Genomic DNA, 14,985 nt, shown 5'->3' with positions numbered 1-14,985 from the left:
AGGGGCGTTTGTAAGTCTACACTTTCTGAATCATAGTTTTATATGTAGATACAATATAGTGAAGTTTAAGTGTTCTTTTAAGGAGCTTCAGATATCTTATATTTCATGTTACCTAAAAGCACCTCATGGATTAAGTTTGAGAGTGAAGTGGTTCGTGGTAACTCCAAGAGTTTTTATATTTATACTCACTTTAAATATGTTATGACATCATGGAACAAAGTTAAAATTATGCCTGCTCACGGTTGGCAAAAAAACAAAACAACTCAGGCCCTGCTGTGTCCACCTAGCGTTTTTTTTTTTCAGGCAGAAAAGAGCTGGCTGTGCGCTGAGAATAAAAGCGCTGCACGTCCGTCCTGTCTCTATGACAACAGTCTGTTGACAACAGCTCCTGTATGACCGACACTGTTCCGTTGCTTTTCTCTGTTTGATTTTTATCTGTCACTTTGAGCATCAAACGGAGGATGCTTGACCTCCAAATTTTTCCTGGATGATGAGCTCAATAATAATGACATCCCCGTTCTCACGGCTCTGATCAGACACAGAGCAAGGACCCGACTGATGTACTTTATGATTGGCTGGTTGAAAGAAAAGCGCCGGTGATGTCAACAGCGGCCTCATAAAAAGTTTAAAGATTTTTAGTTTGAAGAGCTCGGAGCGGCCGCACAAATTAGGCAGAGCGCTCGGAAGAAAGGCGCTGGACGCTGCGCTTTGCTGCTGCTGCAAACGCTCTCTCCTCATTGGGAACAATAGAACAAAGACACTCAGAAAAAGCTAACAAAATCTATAAAATGCTCGGCGGACATGGGGCCTAATGCAACAGCAGTGAAACAAGTTCCAGATATGAGATGAACAGGTGACGTCAGATAAATGGTTTTGAAATAAGAGTGTGTCAGTGACTGTTTAACGTTTGATTGTGTGTTTTTTATTAGTCTGACAACGAGCGCGTGTACGCCCAGCACCTCCAGAACAAGCTGTATCCAGACCACACGTACTCTGTGGTGTCAGGAGGAGAGCCTCTAGCCATCCCTGACCTTACCTGGGAACAGCTCAAGCAGTTCCACGCCACGCATTACCACCCCAGCAACGCCAGGTACATGGACACACACACGTGTACACTGTGAGCCTAGAAGGGACAGGAAACTGTAAAGTGCTGTGAAGAAATGAGATGAGAGCAGGTGTTAGCCAGCAGAATCCTTTCTTTGTTACATTTAATAATCTCCTGCAGCAGAACGATGCAGGCTCACATTGACACAGTAGATATGAAACACAGGAAACTTTAATAATTTGATGGTAACATACCTGATAATGAATGCTTTGTATATTTTATTCACTGTTGAAACATAACTACAAAGTTTGATTTCACCAGTCCTGAGCCTAATTACTTGTGCCTGATAAAGAAGTGAAGGTGGGTAAACTGTAGAGTTGTAGTACTCAAAATCAGTGCTACAGTTACAGTTTAAGTGAGTGACACCCCCCCTGCACAGAAGATGATGATTGTTTTATTGATATTCATGGTCTTGGTCTTATCTTGGTCTCGCCCTGCCTTGGTCTTGATCTTGGTCTCGTCTCGGTCTCTGAGCACTCTGGTTTCAGGTATGTCTTGGTCTCAGTTCGTGTGGTCTTGACTACAACACTTGGTAAAACATACGTAGATGAATCACAAATTTAAACTTCTGCGTACTATTTTATTATAGTTTTGTATGAATTCTCCAAAGTCTAACCTCTCTATTGCAGCATTACGTCTTTTATGAATCTGTATGTTGTTGTTTGTTTGTACACTGTCTGTGTTGTCTTCTCCTTTAAAGCACAAGAAAACTTTTTTCAGTTATACAAAACAGCTCTATGAAACTGTAGATTTCAGAGGAAACCAAACATGAAGCTTTTCAATGTTTGCTTCAACTATTGTGAGCTGTAAGTTATTTAAAAACATCATGTGGTTGTTCATCGTTTTGTTTTCATCTTAACTGTATGATAAAACTCAGACTGACAGACTCACACTGTCCCTTTAAGAGAATTCATCACATGCGTGAGGGCAGCATGGTAACCTCTCCCTATTGCTCAACTCCACTCTGTGCACACATTTCCTGGTTCCCTCTGCTTCACTAATATACAAGTTCAAGATAGGTGTAACCAACAAGTGAGCTCCACAGCCCCGTGCAGCGTGGATCAGCAAATGAGCAGCGACAAAAGGACACTGAGTTATTTTTTGTCGGTGTACTACTTCTACCACATATCCAAAATCTTCCATTACTTGGAATCAAACCGACTGTTTTAAGGAGAGGCTTTTCAAGTTAAGGCAAAAGTAGGAATCAGTAGGTTTGTATTTGAAACAGGATTATGACTTCAATCTGAGGTGAAGTATGTTTAAAGACAATATCAATGATCTGCTTCAACCATCAGTTTGACCATCTGATAGACAGAAACAAGGAATAAAGGTCAGGTCAGTGTATTTAATCCAGTATGTGAACCACCAGTATGTGAAAACACCTCTTCCAATGGTGGTGAAGTTCAGTGGAACTCTTACGCCTCCCTGTGGTGTCTCAGATTTTCACAGCTTGTAATGCTGGTGTTCACAGGTAGCTCCGTTCTGACAGTAGTTGTAAAACATGTTCACTTATTCTCTGTGTTTTATTCACTTCTTTTTACATGTTAAGAAATGTGTGACTAGAGATTTTTACATGCTTGCTTATAGAGTTTTCTTCCATGCAACAGAGAGTGGTTATGTATTCATGTTGAGAATCTGCCCTGTCAGAGTAATGAAACATGAGTCAGAGCTTGTTAACCCCTCCCTCTTCTTCCTCCTATCACACACAGCCAGCTTCACTCTGACATTTATTTCCTTGTTCTCTCCCTTTTAGATCTACAGTTTGAGGATGAGTGTAACCAACATGTGGGACGGTGCAAGAGCAAACACTGAACAAACACATGCTGTTTAGATCAGAGGTTAAACTAGTTTGATTTCTAAGGAAGTGAAACTCAGACAGTTGTTGTTACCGAGAGGAGAAATGGCGCAGAAAGGAGTTCAACTAGACCAGGAGGCCTTCTCTTGTTCCATCTGTCTGGATCTCCTGAAGGATCCGGTTGCTATTCCCTGTGGACACAGTTACTGTATGAGCTGTATTAAAAGCCACTGGGATAAAGAGGATGAGAAGACAATCTACAGCTGCCCTCAGTGTAGGCAGGACTTTCACACCAAGGCCTGTCTTGAGGAAAAACACCATGTTGGCAGATTTAGTGGAGGAGCTGAAGAAGACTGGACTCCAAGCTGCTCCTGCTGATCACTGCTATGCTGGACCTGATGATGTGGCCTGTGATGTCTGCACCGGGAGGAAACTGAAAGCCTGTAAGTCCTGTCTGCAGTGTCTGGCCTCTTACTGTGAGAAACATCTTCAGCCTCATTATGAACTACCTGTCTTCAAGAAACACAAGCTGGTGGAGCCCTCCAAGAAGCTCCAGGAGAACGTCTGCTCTTGTCATAATGAGGAAATGAAAGTATTTTGTCGTACTGATCAGCAGTCTATCTGTTATCTCTGTTTAATGGATGAACACAAAGGTCATGACACAGTCTCAGCTGCAGCAGAAAGGAGCGAGAAGCAGAGAGAGCTCGAGGTGAGTCGACAAAACATCCAGCAGAGAATCCAGGACAGAGAGAAAGATGTGAAGCTGCTTCAACAGGAGGTGGAGGCTATCAATGGCTCTGCTGATAAAACAGTGGGGAACAGTGAGAAGATCTTCACTGAGCTGATCCGTCTCATGGAGAAAAGACGCTCTGATGTGAAGAAGCAGGTCAGATCCCAGCAGCAAACTGAAGTGAGTCGAGTCAGAGAGCTTCAGGAGAAGCTGGAGCAGGAGATCACTGAGCTGAAGAGGAAAGACGCTGAACTGGAGAAGCTCTCACACACAGAAGATAACAACCAGTTTCTACACGACTACCCCTCACTGTCACCACTCAGTGAATCTACACACTCATCCAGCTGTTATTATCTGATGAGAACAGAAAAGTAACAGCAATGAGAAAAGAACAGTCTTCTTCTAGTCACCCAGACAGATTCACTGGTAGGTGTCAGGTCCTGAGTAAAGAGAGTCTGACTGGACATTGTTATTGGGAAGTGGAGTGGCGAGGAAGAGGAGTTTATGTAGCAGTCACATACAAGAATATCAGCAGAACAGGGGGCTCAGATGAATGTTGGTTTGGACGTAATGACAAGTCTTGGGCGTTAGATTGTTACAACAACAGTTATGACTTTTGTTACAACAAAGTCAGCACTCCTGTCTCAGGTCCTCGGTCCTCCAGAGTAGGAGTGTACCTGGATCACAGAGCAGGTATTCTGTCCTTCTACAGCATCTCTGAAACCATGACTCTCCTCCACAGAGTCCAGACCACATTCACTCAGCCTCTACATGCTGGACTCTGGATTCAACATTTTGAAGACTCTGCTGAGTTGTGTAAGCTGAAGTAGACAGAAGTCATTAGGGGACAATGTGTTAACATCTATGTTTTTTTTCCATGTTTCTACAGAAAGCTGATTATACTTTTCTTCACTCGCATACTACGGTACTTTGACGAAACCAGTAAAGCCAAATTTCTTGATTTCAATATCATATGTGGACGTAGGACATTCCTCTGACCAGTCCCTCTCGTTTTCCTTGCACCACAGCAGACATGGATCTCAGGCATTCTGTTAACCTTTCACCCTCGCACGTACACACACAGCCTGTTCTGAGCAGGGCTGAAATAGAGGGGTTTATAGGCATGATCAAACACAGGATCAGAGTGGATTTAGAACAAGAAACTTCACAGACATGTTTAGAGGAGCTCTGAGACTTATTTAAACATGTTGAAGAGGAGGAGAATATGTGACCTTTAATTCATGAAGGTTGTCAGTGCTAGTGATGACTTTTGTTCTCTTATCTGTGCTGTATCACTAACCATCTGCTATTTGTAATGATGTAAAGTTTTGAATAAATTTGCATATAAAACTATAATTCATTTGTTTAGCTGAAGCAGACAGAAGTCATTAGGGGACAATGTGTTAACATGTGTTTTTTTCCATGTTTCTACAGAAAGCTGATTATACTTTTCTTCACTGCACTTGCATACTACGGTACTTTGACGAAACCAGTAAAGCCAGATTTCTGGATTTCATAGATTTCAATATCATATGTGGACGTGTGACCTTCCTCTGACCTGTCACTTAGAGCCCACTAGTTTTCTTTGCACCACAGCAGACATGGACCTGAGTATAAGCATTCTTTTAACCTTTCACCCTTTCACACGTGCACACGCACGTCTTCAAAAGAATAAGGTAAACAGAAGTTTGCTCCTTCTCTTAAATTATTTTTTCTTTGTTTTGTTTTCAATGTTCAATGCTATGTTATTATTATTAATATTAATGTTAAAGGTCACATATTATGTAAAATACACTTCACCTGGTCTGCCTACAAACCCCCCAATGATGAGAAAAGTCCATCCTCTCTGTATTGTGCCTGCTCCACTTTTCAGAAAATGTGAGCTCAAACAGGTCGTTTGGAGATTTTCTCTTTATGACATCACAAAGAGCAGTAACACCTCCACCAGGTGGGTGACACATCTCATTTTCATTTAAAGGTGCAGACACAGAAACAGCCTGTTCTGAGCAGGGCTGAAATAGAGGGGTTTATAGGCATTATCAAATACAGGATCAGAGTGGATTTAGAACAAAAGACAGACAAGTTTGAGACTTATTTAAACATGTTGAAGAGGAGGAGAATATGTGAACCATCGACTATTTGTAGTGATGTGAAGTTTTGAATAAATTTGCAAATAAATCTATGGTTCATTTGTATAGATTTCTCTGTCAGACCAAATTAGCAGTAACCCCCCCCCCCCCTAAAATTGATAGAAAAATGTACAATGAGGTACCTTAAAACATGAAATATCATAATCTACAAACATCATAACACAATACCAATCAGAAAGCACAGAGGCTGAAGGCCGCAGGAATTATTATCAGACCAAAAAAGTGATGAAGAATATGTTTTTATGCTCCTGATATGTGGAAGACACTGCATCTGAAAATCAAAGTAACAAAGTCTATGAATAATACAATTTAAAACAACGTAAGACCTATCTTTTGAAGGGCTTGGTTGTTCCGATGACCAATTCAAGAATCTTTTAAAAACACAATTTGAAAGCATGCATCAGGTTCATTAAAATGTGAGATTTATATTCATGTTGGTTTTGTGTTTTTTAAAATGACATTTAAATCTTTTTTTTTCAAAAGGTAAGACTAAAAATGTCAAGTAGTGTAACCACTGAAAAATTAAGAATATTTTATATTTTATACATCTAGAGTATATGTAAGTGTACTCATGATTGTAATTACTTCATTTTAAAATAGCACAAGAAAATAGATTTTATTAGGATTATCCCTAAATTCATAAGTTATGCCCTTTTTCAATACTGAGCGGGGCACAAAGCTGAAAACACCTCTGTTTTCCAATTAACTTTTGGCAAATTATGTAAAAATTGTTAAAAAAACATGTTATTTCACTGCAATAGAGGACTACTTTAATTCCACTTTAATTTCCCTGTATTTTATTATAATTTTTACAAGAAATACTGGTTACACCAATTGACGCAAACCAGTTACACCAACTGACCATACTGCTTCTACAGTCAAAGGCCATTGTTTCTTGAAGAAATTGTTGTTAGCTTCCTCCATTTAATGTTTGCTCCACCTACCAAAGTGCACAGAATACCAGTACGCTGATGACAGTAATGTAGCACATTTGTCTTAAACACAGAATAGTATAAAACTGAAGTGAATAGATCTGCCTTTTGGATGGGTCTCATAGATCGGCAAATTCTTACTGATACCTGATCTGGCTGTCTTAGTCAGGATCGGTGCATCCTTAATTAATTCATATTTTAAGTAAATTACAACATCTGATCAAAATCTTCAGGGGGAATTAATTTCTTCAGTATTTGGAATAAACTCAAGGTACTTGTGCCCTAATCAAAGGATAACATACCCACAGGCAACACTTTACATCTCTCCTTCTTTACATCATGGCCATCACAGCCCAAACAGCATTGCCACCTTCTATAGTACCAGACTTTGGCTGGCAAGCTCTAGGTAGCGACACGCTGATACTACCTACCACATGGCCCCTAATAGCCGACACATCTAAAATGCAACTACTGGTGCCAATATTACAGCATACAAACATATATTAGATCATACATGTTTAAAGGTGCACTATGTAGATTTGGTGGTGAAATTTGAAAGTTGGAGAAGTGAAACAATTCTTTGATATATTTTCTGAATTGAATACGCAAACTTCATTCAAAGTAAAAAATGGGTCCCTGGAACACTGTTTGGAGATATAAAGCTACCAGGAGAGTTACGCTTTCACTGTTGCGGGCCCACCACCATAAATTCTCCAGTAGCATTTTATCTTCAAACAGTGTTACAGGGACCACATTTTCATCTGAGGACAGTTTGTGTTTAGAGTTATGATGGACATATACCACATAATCTGTAAATATCTCCAACTTTCACACTTCTCTACCAAAACTACATAGTGCACCTTTATAAATGTAAGTAAATGGAACACAAATATGCAATTTTAAGCTAAACATTTACAAAATGCCAGGGAATTTTGTCCTAGACCCTTGATAATAAGGTTGTGGATGGATAACCACTTTAATCAACATAAGAAAATACTGATATTTGACAAAAGTGGCCTCTAACAGAAAGGCTTGTCATAAATGTCAAATAGTGTAACCGTTTACACCATCTGACATTTCCACTTCAAATCAAATTTGACAGGCATTATCATTGAGACCTATGTAAGCACATTTCCTGGTGTGAACATTTCAAATCTAATTTTCGAAGTGAATACAAATTTTTATAATTATCATAAATTGTTAATGTTTTTATGAGGTCATACCATTTGACATACCTGACCACGCCCTTAAAATGTCAAATTATCTCATGTTTTAAAGAGAGTTGCTAAACATGGCGTGCAGCAGTTAGGACCATCAGGGGTTCTTCTTTGTGATATCATTTATTGTCACATGATATGATGAACATATTAACTAAATGGCTCCTTCAATGGTGGTTACACCATGTTGACAATTTGGTACTTGACTGGGTGACACGATTTCCCTAAAATAATTATAATAATAAGACCAATGATGTTCCATCACTTTTATTTATTATTGAACAGTTCTATTGTAAGATTATGCCAGGCTAGTTCATAGGGTGTTATATGAAAATTTAACCTTTTATTAAAGCAAGTTTACTTCTTTTGTACAAAGTTTCAATGGTTACACCACTTAGACATTTTGGCCTAAATACCCCAAATATTCTCTAAAAATGTATAATAAATATAAATTTTAGACTAGGTCCTCAAAACAAAGGATGAAAGCATGTCATCTGTGCATTTATTTTTAGATTTTAAGCCTTTAAAAGTTAACTAAACCTTATGGACACAAAAAAATGAGCATCACTTCATTGATCCATAAACCATTTATTCAAAGTTCACATTTATAAAAGGCGTATTGACACATTTCCAAAGCCTGACACATGAAAAAATAACCAGAAAATTCTATTCTTTTGGAATTGAGATGTTTATTAAACCCTTAAACAAAATCCCCCAAAAATGTTTTGTCATATCATGTTGTTTATGATATTTTTTTTGTAGCACATTTGATACATCAGGCGTTTTTGGCATTTTTTTGCACACATTTCAGGAAGCTTTTCTCGTTGTTTTTTTTAACATAACACTTTTTACAGCCTTTTTAGTTTAACATTTTTAAAATACAGAACATTTCAAACAGTTCTTCTTGTTTTTTTAACATAACACTTTTTACAGCCTTTTTATTTTAACATTTTGAAAATACAGAACATTTCAGGCAGTTTTTCTCATTTTTTTAACATAACACTTTTTACAGCCTTTTTATTTCATTTTGTGGTAGGCACAAAAACAGTTTCTGTCCTTGTTCAGGCAAAGATGCACCTTACACTTCTCACAGTAGACATGTGAGAAGTGATTGCCAGTGCAGTGCTTGCATCTCTGTCGGGTTTCCCATGTTGGAAAATGATCAATGCCATCCCTTCTCACATCAAGAGGCACACTGCAGCTTGGTCTTTTACGGGGTGGTGTTGGAGTCTCTTCTGGAGAGGATAGTGGTCTGCCACACCTGATTTTGGCCTTTCCTGCGCTTGTCAGAGAAGTGCCAACCAAAGCCTGAAACCTTCGCAGAGGCATGGGTTTCTTCTTGGGGTTTAGCTTCTTCTGGTCTCTTCTGTAGAGGTTCCACGCATTGATGACTGCCACTGTAACAGTGTGCCACCAGATGTACATGTACCATCTTCAGGATCTGAAGCTGAACTTGTAAAGTGCAGACAGCATATCAAGGAGATCAGCAACTCCCATGAACTTGTTGGATTTTGGATTATGACTTCAATCTGAGGTGAAGTATGTTTAAAGACAATATCAATGATCTGCTTCAATCATCAGTTTGAGCATCTGATAGACAAAAACAAGGAATAAAGGTCAGGTCAATGTATTCCTCACATGTTTCATCTGTGGAGCGACATATTCAACAAGTACGTCCTCCATCACTTCTTATAAACTGAGAGAAAATGTGTCCTGAAATTCGAGGAGGCTGAGAAGACAGCTCGATATTTATCTTCTTTTTTTTTTGTTCACTACAGCCCCCACTTTGACGAGGTGGAGCGCCTGAGAGTGCTGGTGATGATGTCAGCACAGGAGTTAGCCAATGGGATCTCCTACTCGGGCCACATGTACGCCATGACACGTGCAGGCCGTCACCTGACTCCAGCAGGAGACCTCAATGAGACGCTTGGTGGGATGGAACAGGTATGCACCTGGAGTGTTGATCCTAAAAAACTAAAATGATAGTGTCTGACTCCTGCACGTCAGCTTTAAGAAGTGTTGTCATAGTGATTTAAAGCTTGAAGTAAATTACGCAGACGCAGATTCAAGACATACAGTATAGCATGATTTCTTTCTGACAAGCAGAGACAATTTCATTTGTTCCTACTTTGTGCAAGAGGTTTTTTGTTTTTCCATTCTCTCGCTTCATATTTTATCCATCTTTTATCAATGATTACTTCAGGTGAAGTTTATGAAGAGGGTCGCTGAGTTGTCCGACCTCAGCCAAGTCATCCGAACGCTCGTCAGGATCAAGAAGCATCTTCTCAACCCGGACAACATGAGGTGAGATGTTACACCTGAGGAGAGGTTTTCTTTTAAAAGGTTTTGTTTTGGGGCTTTTTGGGCCTTTATTTTAGAGACAGGACAGTGGACAGAGTCAGAAATCAGAGAGAGAGAGAGAGAGAGAGAGAGAGAGTGGGGAAAGCAGGAAATGAGCTGTCACATCTTTTGAAACATCTTTCATTGAAAATAAACCTGATAGGTTGAACAATATCAGAAACTCTGGTCGCAGGAGGAGATGGTGGTGAGACCTAAAGCTAAACCCATTAAGAACCACTCCTCTAAATATATCCCTGCCATAGTGAGTTCACATTATATTAAAGGCAGAACCATCTCTGCAGATTAAAGAAGATAAAATAATGGAAAAGATGAGGAAAGGCTGTCTTATAGAAACGCAAAAATACAGATTTTAAATTCAAAAATCTTTGAAGAAGCAAAATAACACCAACACAAAACAGTTGATCCTTTGATTTCAATAGTTGTGAGATCACCTGTAATTTTATTTTGTCCTTTATTATGAGACATTCCTTCAAAACAAAGTCCTGTGCATGCATGAGATTATAAATATAACGCTCATTTGTTTTTTTTAAATACCTGAGTACAATATTCCACCAGTACCGCTCAGCTCTCTTTTAACCATAGTTTACATCTTATTGTATAATATAACTGTTTTGTTTGTATATATACTGGTGGGTTTAGTATTTGTATATGTTCTATATTTAACTACTTCTCTACAGGTGTGCTCCGACAGGTTTTTGTTGTACTTGTACAGTGACAGTAAAGATCATCTTCTCTGATTTCAGGAGCAAAACTTCCAGCCGTGTCAGATGAAAACGTTCTTCCAGCTTCCCTTCCCTGTTCACTTTATCAGCGAGAGTATTCGTACGGTACCCTTCTCCCACCACGACTACGCCAGGTAACCACACCTGTACCTGGCAGCACTTCCTTTAAAAGTGTGATTTACACGGACAGTTTTTCTACGTGTAACTTTTAGTTCATCTAAAGTGTAATAAAAATTTGTTGTTTCCTTTTTTCGCTTAAAGTTTGTGCATCTTGGCGAGGATGATGACGGCTAAGTTTCTGCATGGAGAAATCAGGGAGAAGGGAGGAGCCTACGGGGGCGGGGCCAGGATGGGAGGAGGTCTTTTCTCTTTTTACTCGTACAGGTGAGAGGCCGCAACACCACACTCAACAAAGTTTTAAAAAACATTGTGGAAATTGTAATGACGTGGAAATACAACAACAGTTCATTTTGTTGCCTTGGCTGAAACAAGTTTAATATTTTATATACACTCAGGCTTTCTCGAACCTTAGAAAACGATGTGCATTTTGGTTAATAGGTGTATTTAATGGAATCTAATACATACAAAATCTCCGTACTTATGAAGGAGTAGAGGTAGATTCTATAAAAGGGGGCAGGCTGGGTTGTCTTCAAGATATGAATTTTGTTAAAGGTGACATATTCTCCTCGTCTTCAACCAGTTTAAAAAAGTCTCAGAGCTCCTCAAAACATGTGTGTGAAGTTTCTTGTTCTAAATCCACTCTGATCCAATATTTCATCATGTCTATAAACCCCTCTATTTCAGCCTTACTCAGAACAGGCTGTTTCTGTGTCTGTACCTTTAAATATGTAAATGAGCTGTGTTTCACCACTCCCCCTCACTGGAAGGGCTCGGGTGTCTCAGGCTTTCTTGCTACCTGCTCTATTGTTTACGGTGAGAAGGCAGACTCAGAGGGCAGAACAAACACCTAGCTGTGGGAGTGTCACCCACCTGGGGGAGGGGCTACTGCCCTTTGTGATGTCATGAAGGGAAAATCTCTAAACGGCCTGTTTGAGTACACATTTTCTGAAAAGTGGAGCAGGCAAAAGACAGAGAGGATGGACTTTTCTCATCATTGGGGGGTTTGAAGACGGACTAGAGACACATAGAAACATGGTGAAGAGGATTTAACAGAATATGTGACCTTTAAAATGTATTTTAAATCAAGTTTTGGAGAGACAAGGGAAAGAACCAAAGTTGCAGCAGCACTTATTTTGTTCTAATCGCATGAAATTTGAGTTTATTTGCTGAAAGACAGTTGTTGCCATATTCTCAAATGTGACCTCTTCTTCCTCCCTTTGTCCAAAATGCAAAATGTTTATATTCCAAGAATATTCAGGCGATCTGTCTGGAAAAAAAAAGACACAGAAGACTGAACAATTTACTAAGGGAAGCCATCATGGGGCATTTTTGGCAGCTGTAATAAAATATTCCAAATGACTTCTACGTTTAAAAAGAATCTTCTTTGAGTTGAACAGTATGTCGTTGATTTTGTATTTCTTTCTCGTACTTCTACTATGAAGAGATCTTCATTAGTTTTATTAACTTAGTCTCCGTCTCTGTTGTAAAGCCGTCACTGTCTCCACTTTATCTCTTAGCCGTCTGGTTTGTTCACTCTGTGTTTGTGTTGCAGGAATGGGTCGCTTCCTCAGCGGAGTCACCGATGAGATGAAGCAGAATCACAGAGAAAGACTTTTTGCTGTCACTCACCAAAGTCTGGTGGAAGTGGCTGAAAGGTACAAACTTTATGTCCCCTTACATAACTCAGAAATGAAGAGAAGGAGAAGCTAAAAGAAAAAACAGACTGACAAACTGTTCCCGTTTATTCCCACATCAAGTGTTAACTCGTGTCTTGTTTTCCCCCTCGCTGCAGATACCTCGGCGTCGGTCAGAGGACTTGTGGAGTTGCTATCTTGGGTCCAGAGAACGAGGCGATTAAAAAAGATCCCTCATGGATCAGAAAATAATCCAGTCTGTAGGTAACTTGTGATTTAAATACTCAACTGGACTTCTGGAGAATCACAGCTGCACGACTTCTTCTGTACTGAATGCTGAAAGTCTACGGTTAGGATTTTTTATTAAAGAGTCAAAAAGCTGAAGCGCACAATATCAAGAGGAGGACTGAGAGCTGCTGTCATGGTTCAGATACGTCTTCATTCTGTATATATTTAATGAAATATATGATCATGTTGGAATACACTATGTGAGTGAGCTCTTCTTTTTGGGATCATTGCAAAAGTATCATCAAGAGATATATCATTTATATAAACTTCAATCAGGTGTTTTTGTTTTTTTCTGCAGGATACAAATGACTTTCTTCCTCTGTGGTTTACTCTGGGAAACTCAGAGCAGAGGAAGAACATCAGAGCCATTCTGTCTAATTCAAACAACAAACTGAGTCATGTGCAAACACTCAGTCAGGTCATGTTGGTCTTTGTGGGGGCGCAGGTAGTCTAGTGGTTTTTGTGCACGCCCCATGTATGGAGGCTGTGGTCCTATTTTCCACAATTTTTTACATTTTCATTGGTTCCTCAGTTAGGAAGTGATTGAACATGAATTATGATCTTAATATGTTTCCCTCAGTACGACCCTTATGAGGTAGAAGTAAACAAAAGCATATCAAGATCATAACTCATGTTCAACAACTTCCTAACTCTCTATCAATGAGCTGTAATCAGGAAGGTAATGAGAACAAACTCTTAGATAATGACCTGTTAACTATAGACTATGGTCATGTAGATAAGGTACTAATAAGTGCTTCATAATGACCAATAAGCAGCCAGTATGCTACTAGTTAGCATGCTAATAAGCCGCTAGTTAATGTGGAATATTATGACCTTAAATTGAAGTTTTAACAATTATTTTTCAAGTCTTTGAACACCACAGGTGAAATCAATTTCCCTCCATTTTATCGGGTTTGAAGCACAAATCAACAGATTTAAAACTCAGGGTGAATAAAACCAAAGAATTGCTGCAGGTCAACACATCTGGTGAGATGATTGAGTTTTTAAAATCAGACACTCTAACCTCAGTTCCCTTTTCTAAAATCCTAATTAACTGATAAATAAAACAGAGTCACACGTCTTTGCACACAATAAATGCTTTATTACTCTGACAGGACGGTCACATCTCACTGCCGGCACATGAAGGTAAAATGTTGCTCCACTTCCAAAACTACAGCAACAGCAGGACCCTACTCACAAACACCACTATAGAGATGTCACACACACACACACACACAGAAAGCCCAGAGTGGATAGAAACAACAAAGGCAATAATAATTTAAGGGATTTTTTAACATGGATATCATTAAAAAAATAGTCACCATTGTAGGCTCTAGGGTCACCGAAATATTTCATCACACATAAAGTAAATCATGCTTAATGCTTTTATATGATGTGTGCTGTGAGTTTGATGGCACTACAACATGTTATAGTATAGTTATTACTTATTGAATTACCATATTTAATGATAAAAAATCACTAAAATTACATTTATGCACATTTTACCAAACTAAGAGTTGTAGTATAATCAAGCGAAGATGGTTTATGTGTGCTGTGAGTTTGATGGCACTACAACATGTTATAGTATAGTTATTACTTATTGAATTACCATATTTAATGATAAAAAATCACTAAAATTACATTTATGCACATTTTACCAAACTAAGAGTTGTAGTATAATCAAGAGAAGATGGTTTATGTGTGCTGTGAGTTTGATGGCACTACAACATGTTATAGTATAGATATTACTTATTTTATTACATATTTAATTACCATATTTAATGATAAAAAAATCACTAAAATTACATGAAAGCCCTTTATCCAAAGCAACGTGATGTAGTTTATAGAGCAGGAGGACATTTATTCATAATGGGTTTTTCTTTTACCCTACACCTTACAAAAGGGATTTTATTGAACATTGGATTATTTAT

General features: G+C 38.8%; 1 pseudogene; it reads left to right on the top strand.

Moving 5' to 3' along the window:
- The first annotated feature begins 2,726 nt into the window (after positions 1 to 2,726).
- On the top strand, positions 2,727 to 4,986 carry LOC136179014 (E3 ubiquitin/ISG15 ligase TRIM25-like; annotated as a pseudogene).
- Positions 4,987 to 14,985: the final 9,999 nt, after the last annotated feature.

This window comes from Labrus bergylta, chromosome 4 (genome assembly GCF_963930695.1).
Source record: "Labrus bergylta chromosome 4, fLabBer1.1, whole genome shotgun sequence".
In the NCBI taxonomy this organism is placed as follows: domain Eukaryota; kingdom Metazoa; phylum Chordata; class Actinopteri; order Labriformes; family Labridae; genus Labrus; species Labrus bergylta.
The sequence above is the reverse complement of the archived record's forward strand: the minus strand, read 5'-3'. Positions and strand labels throughout refer to the sequence as shown.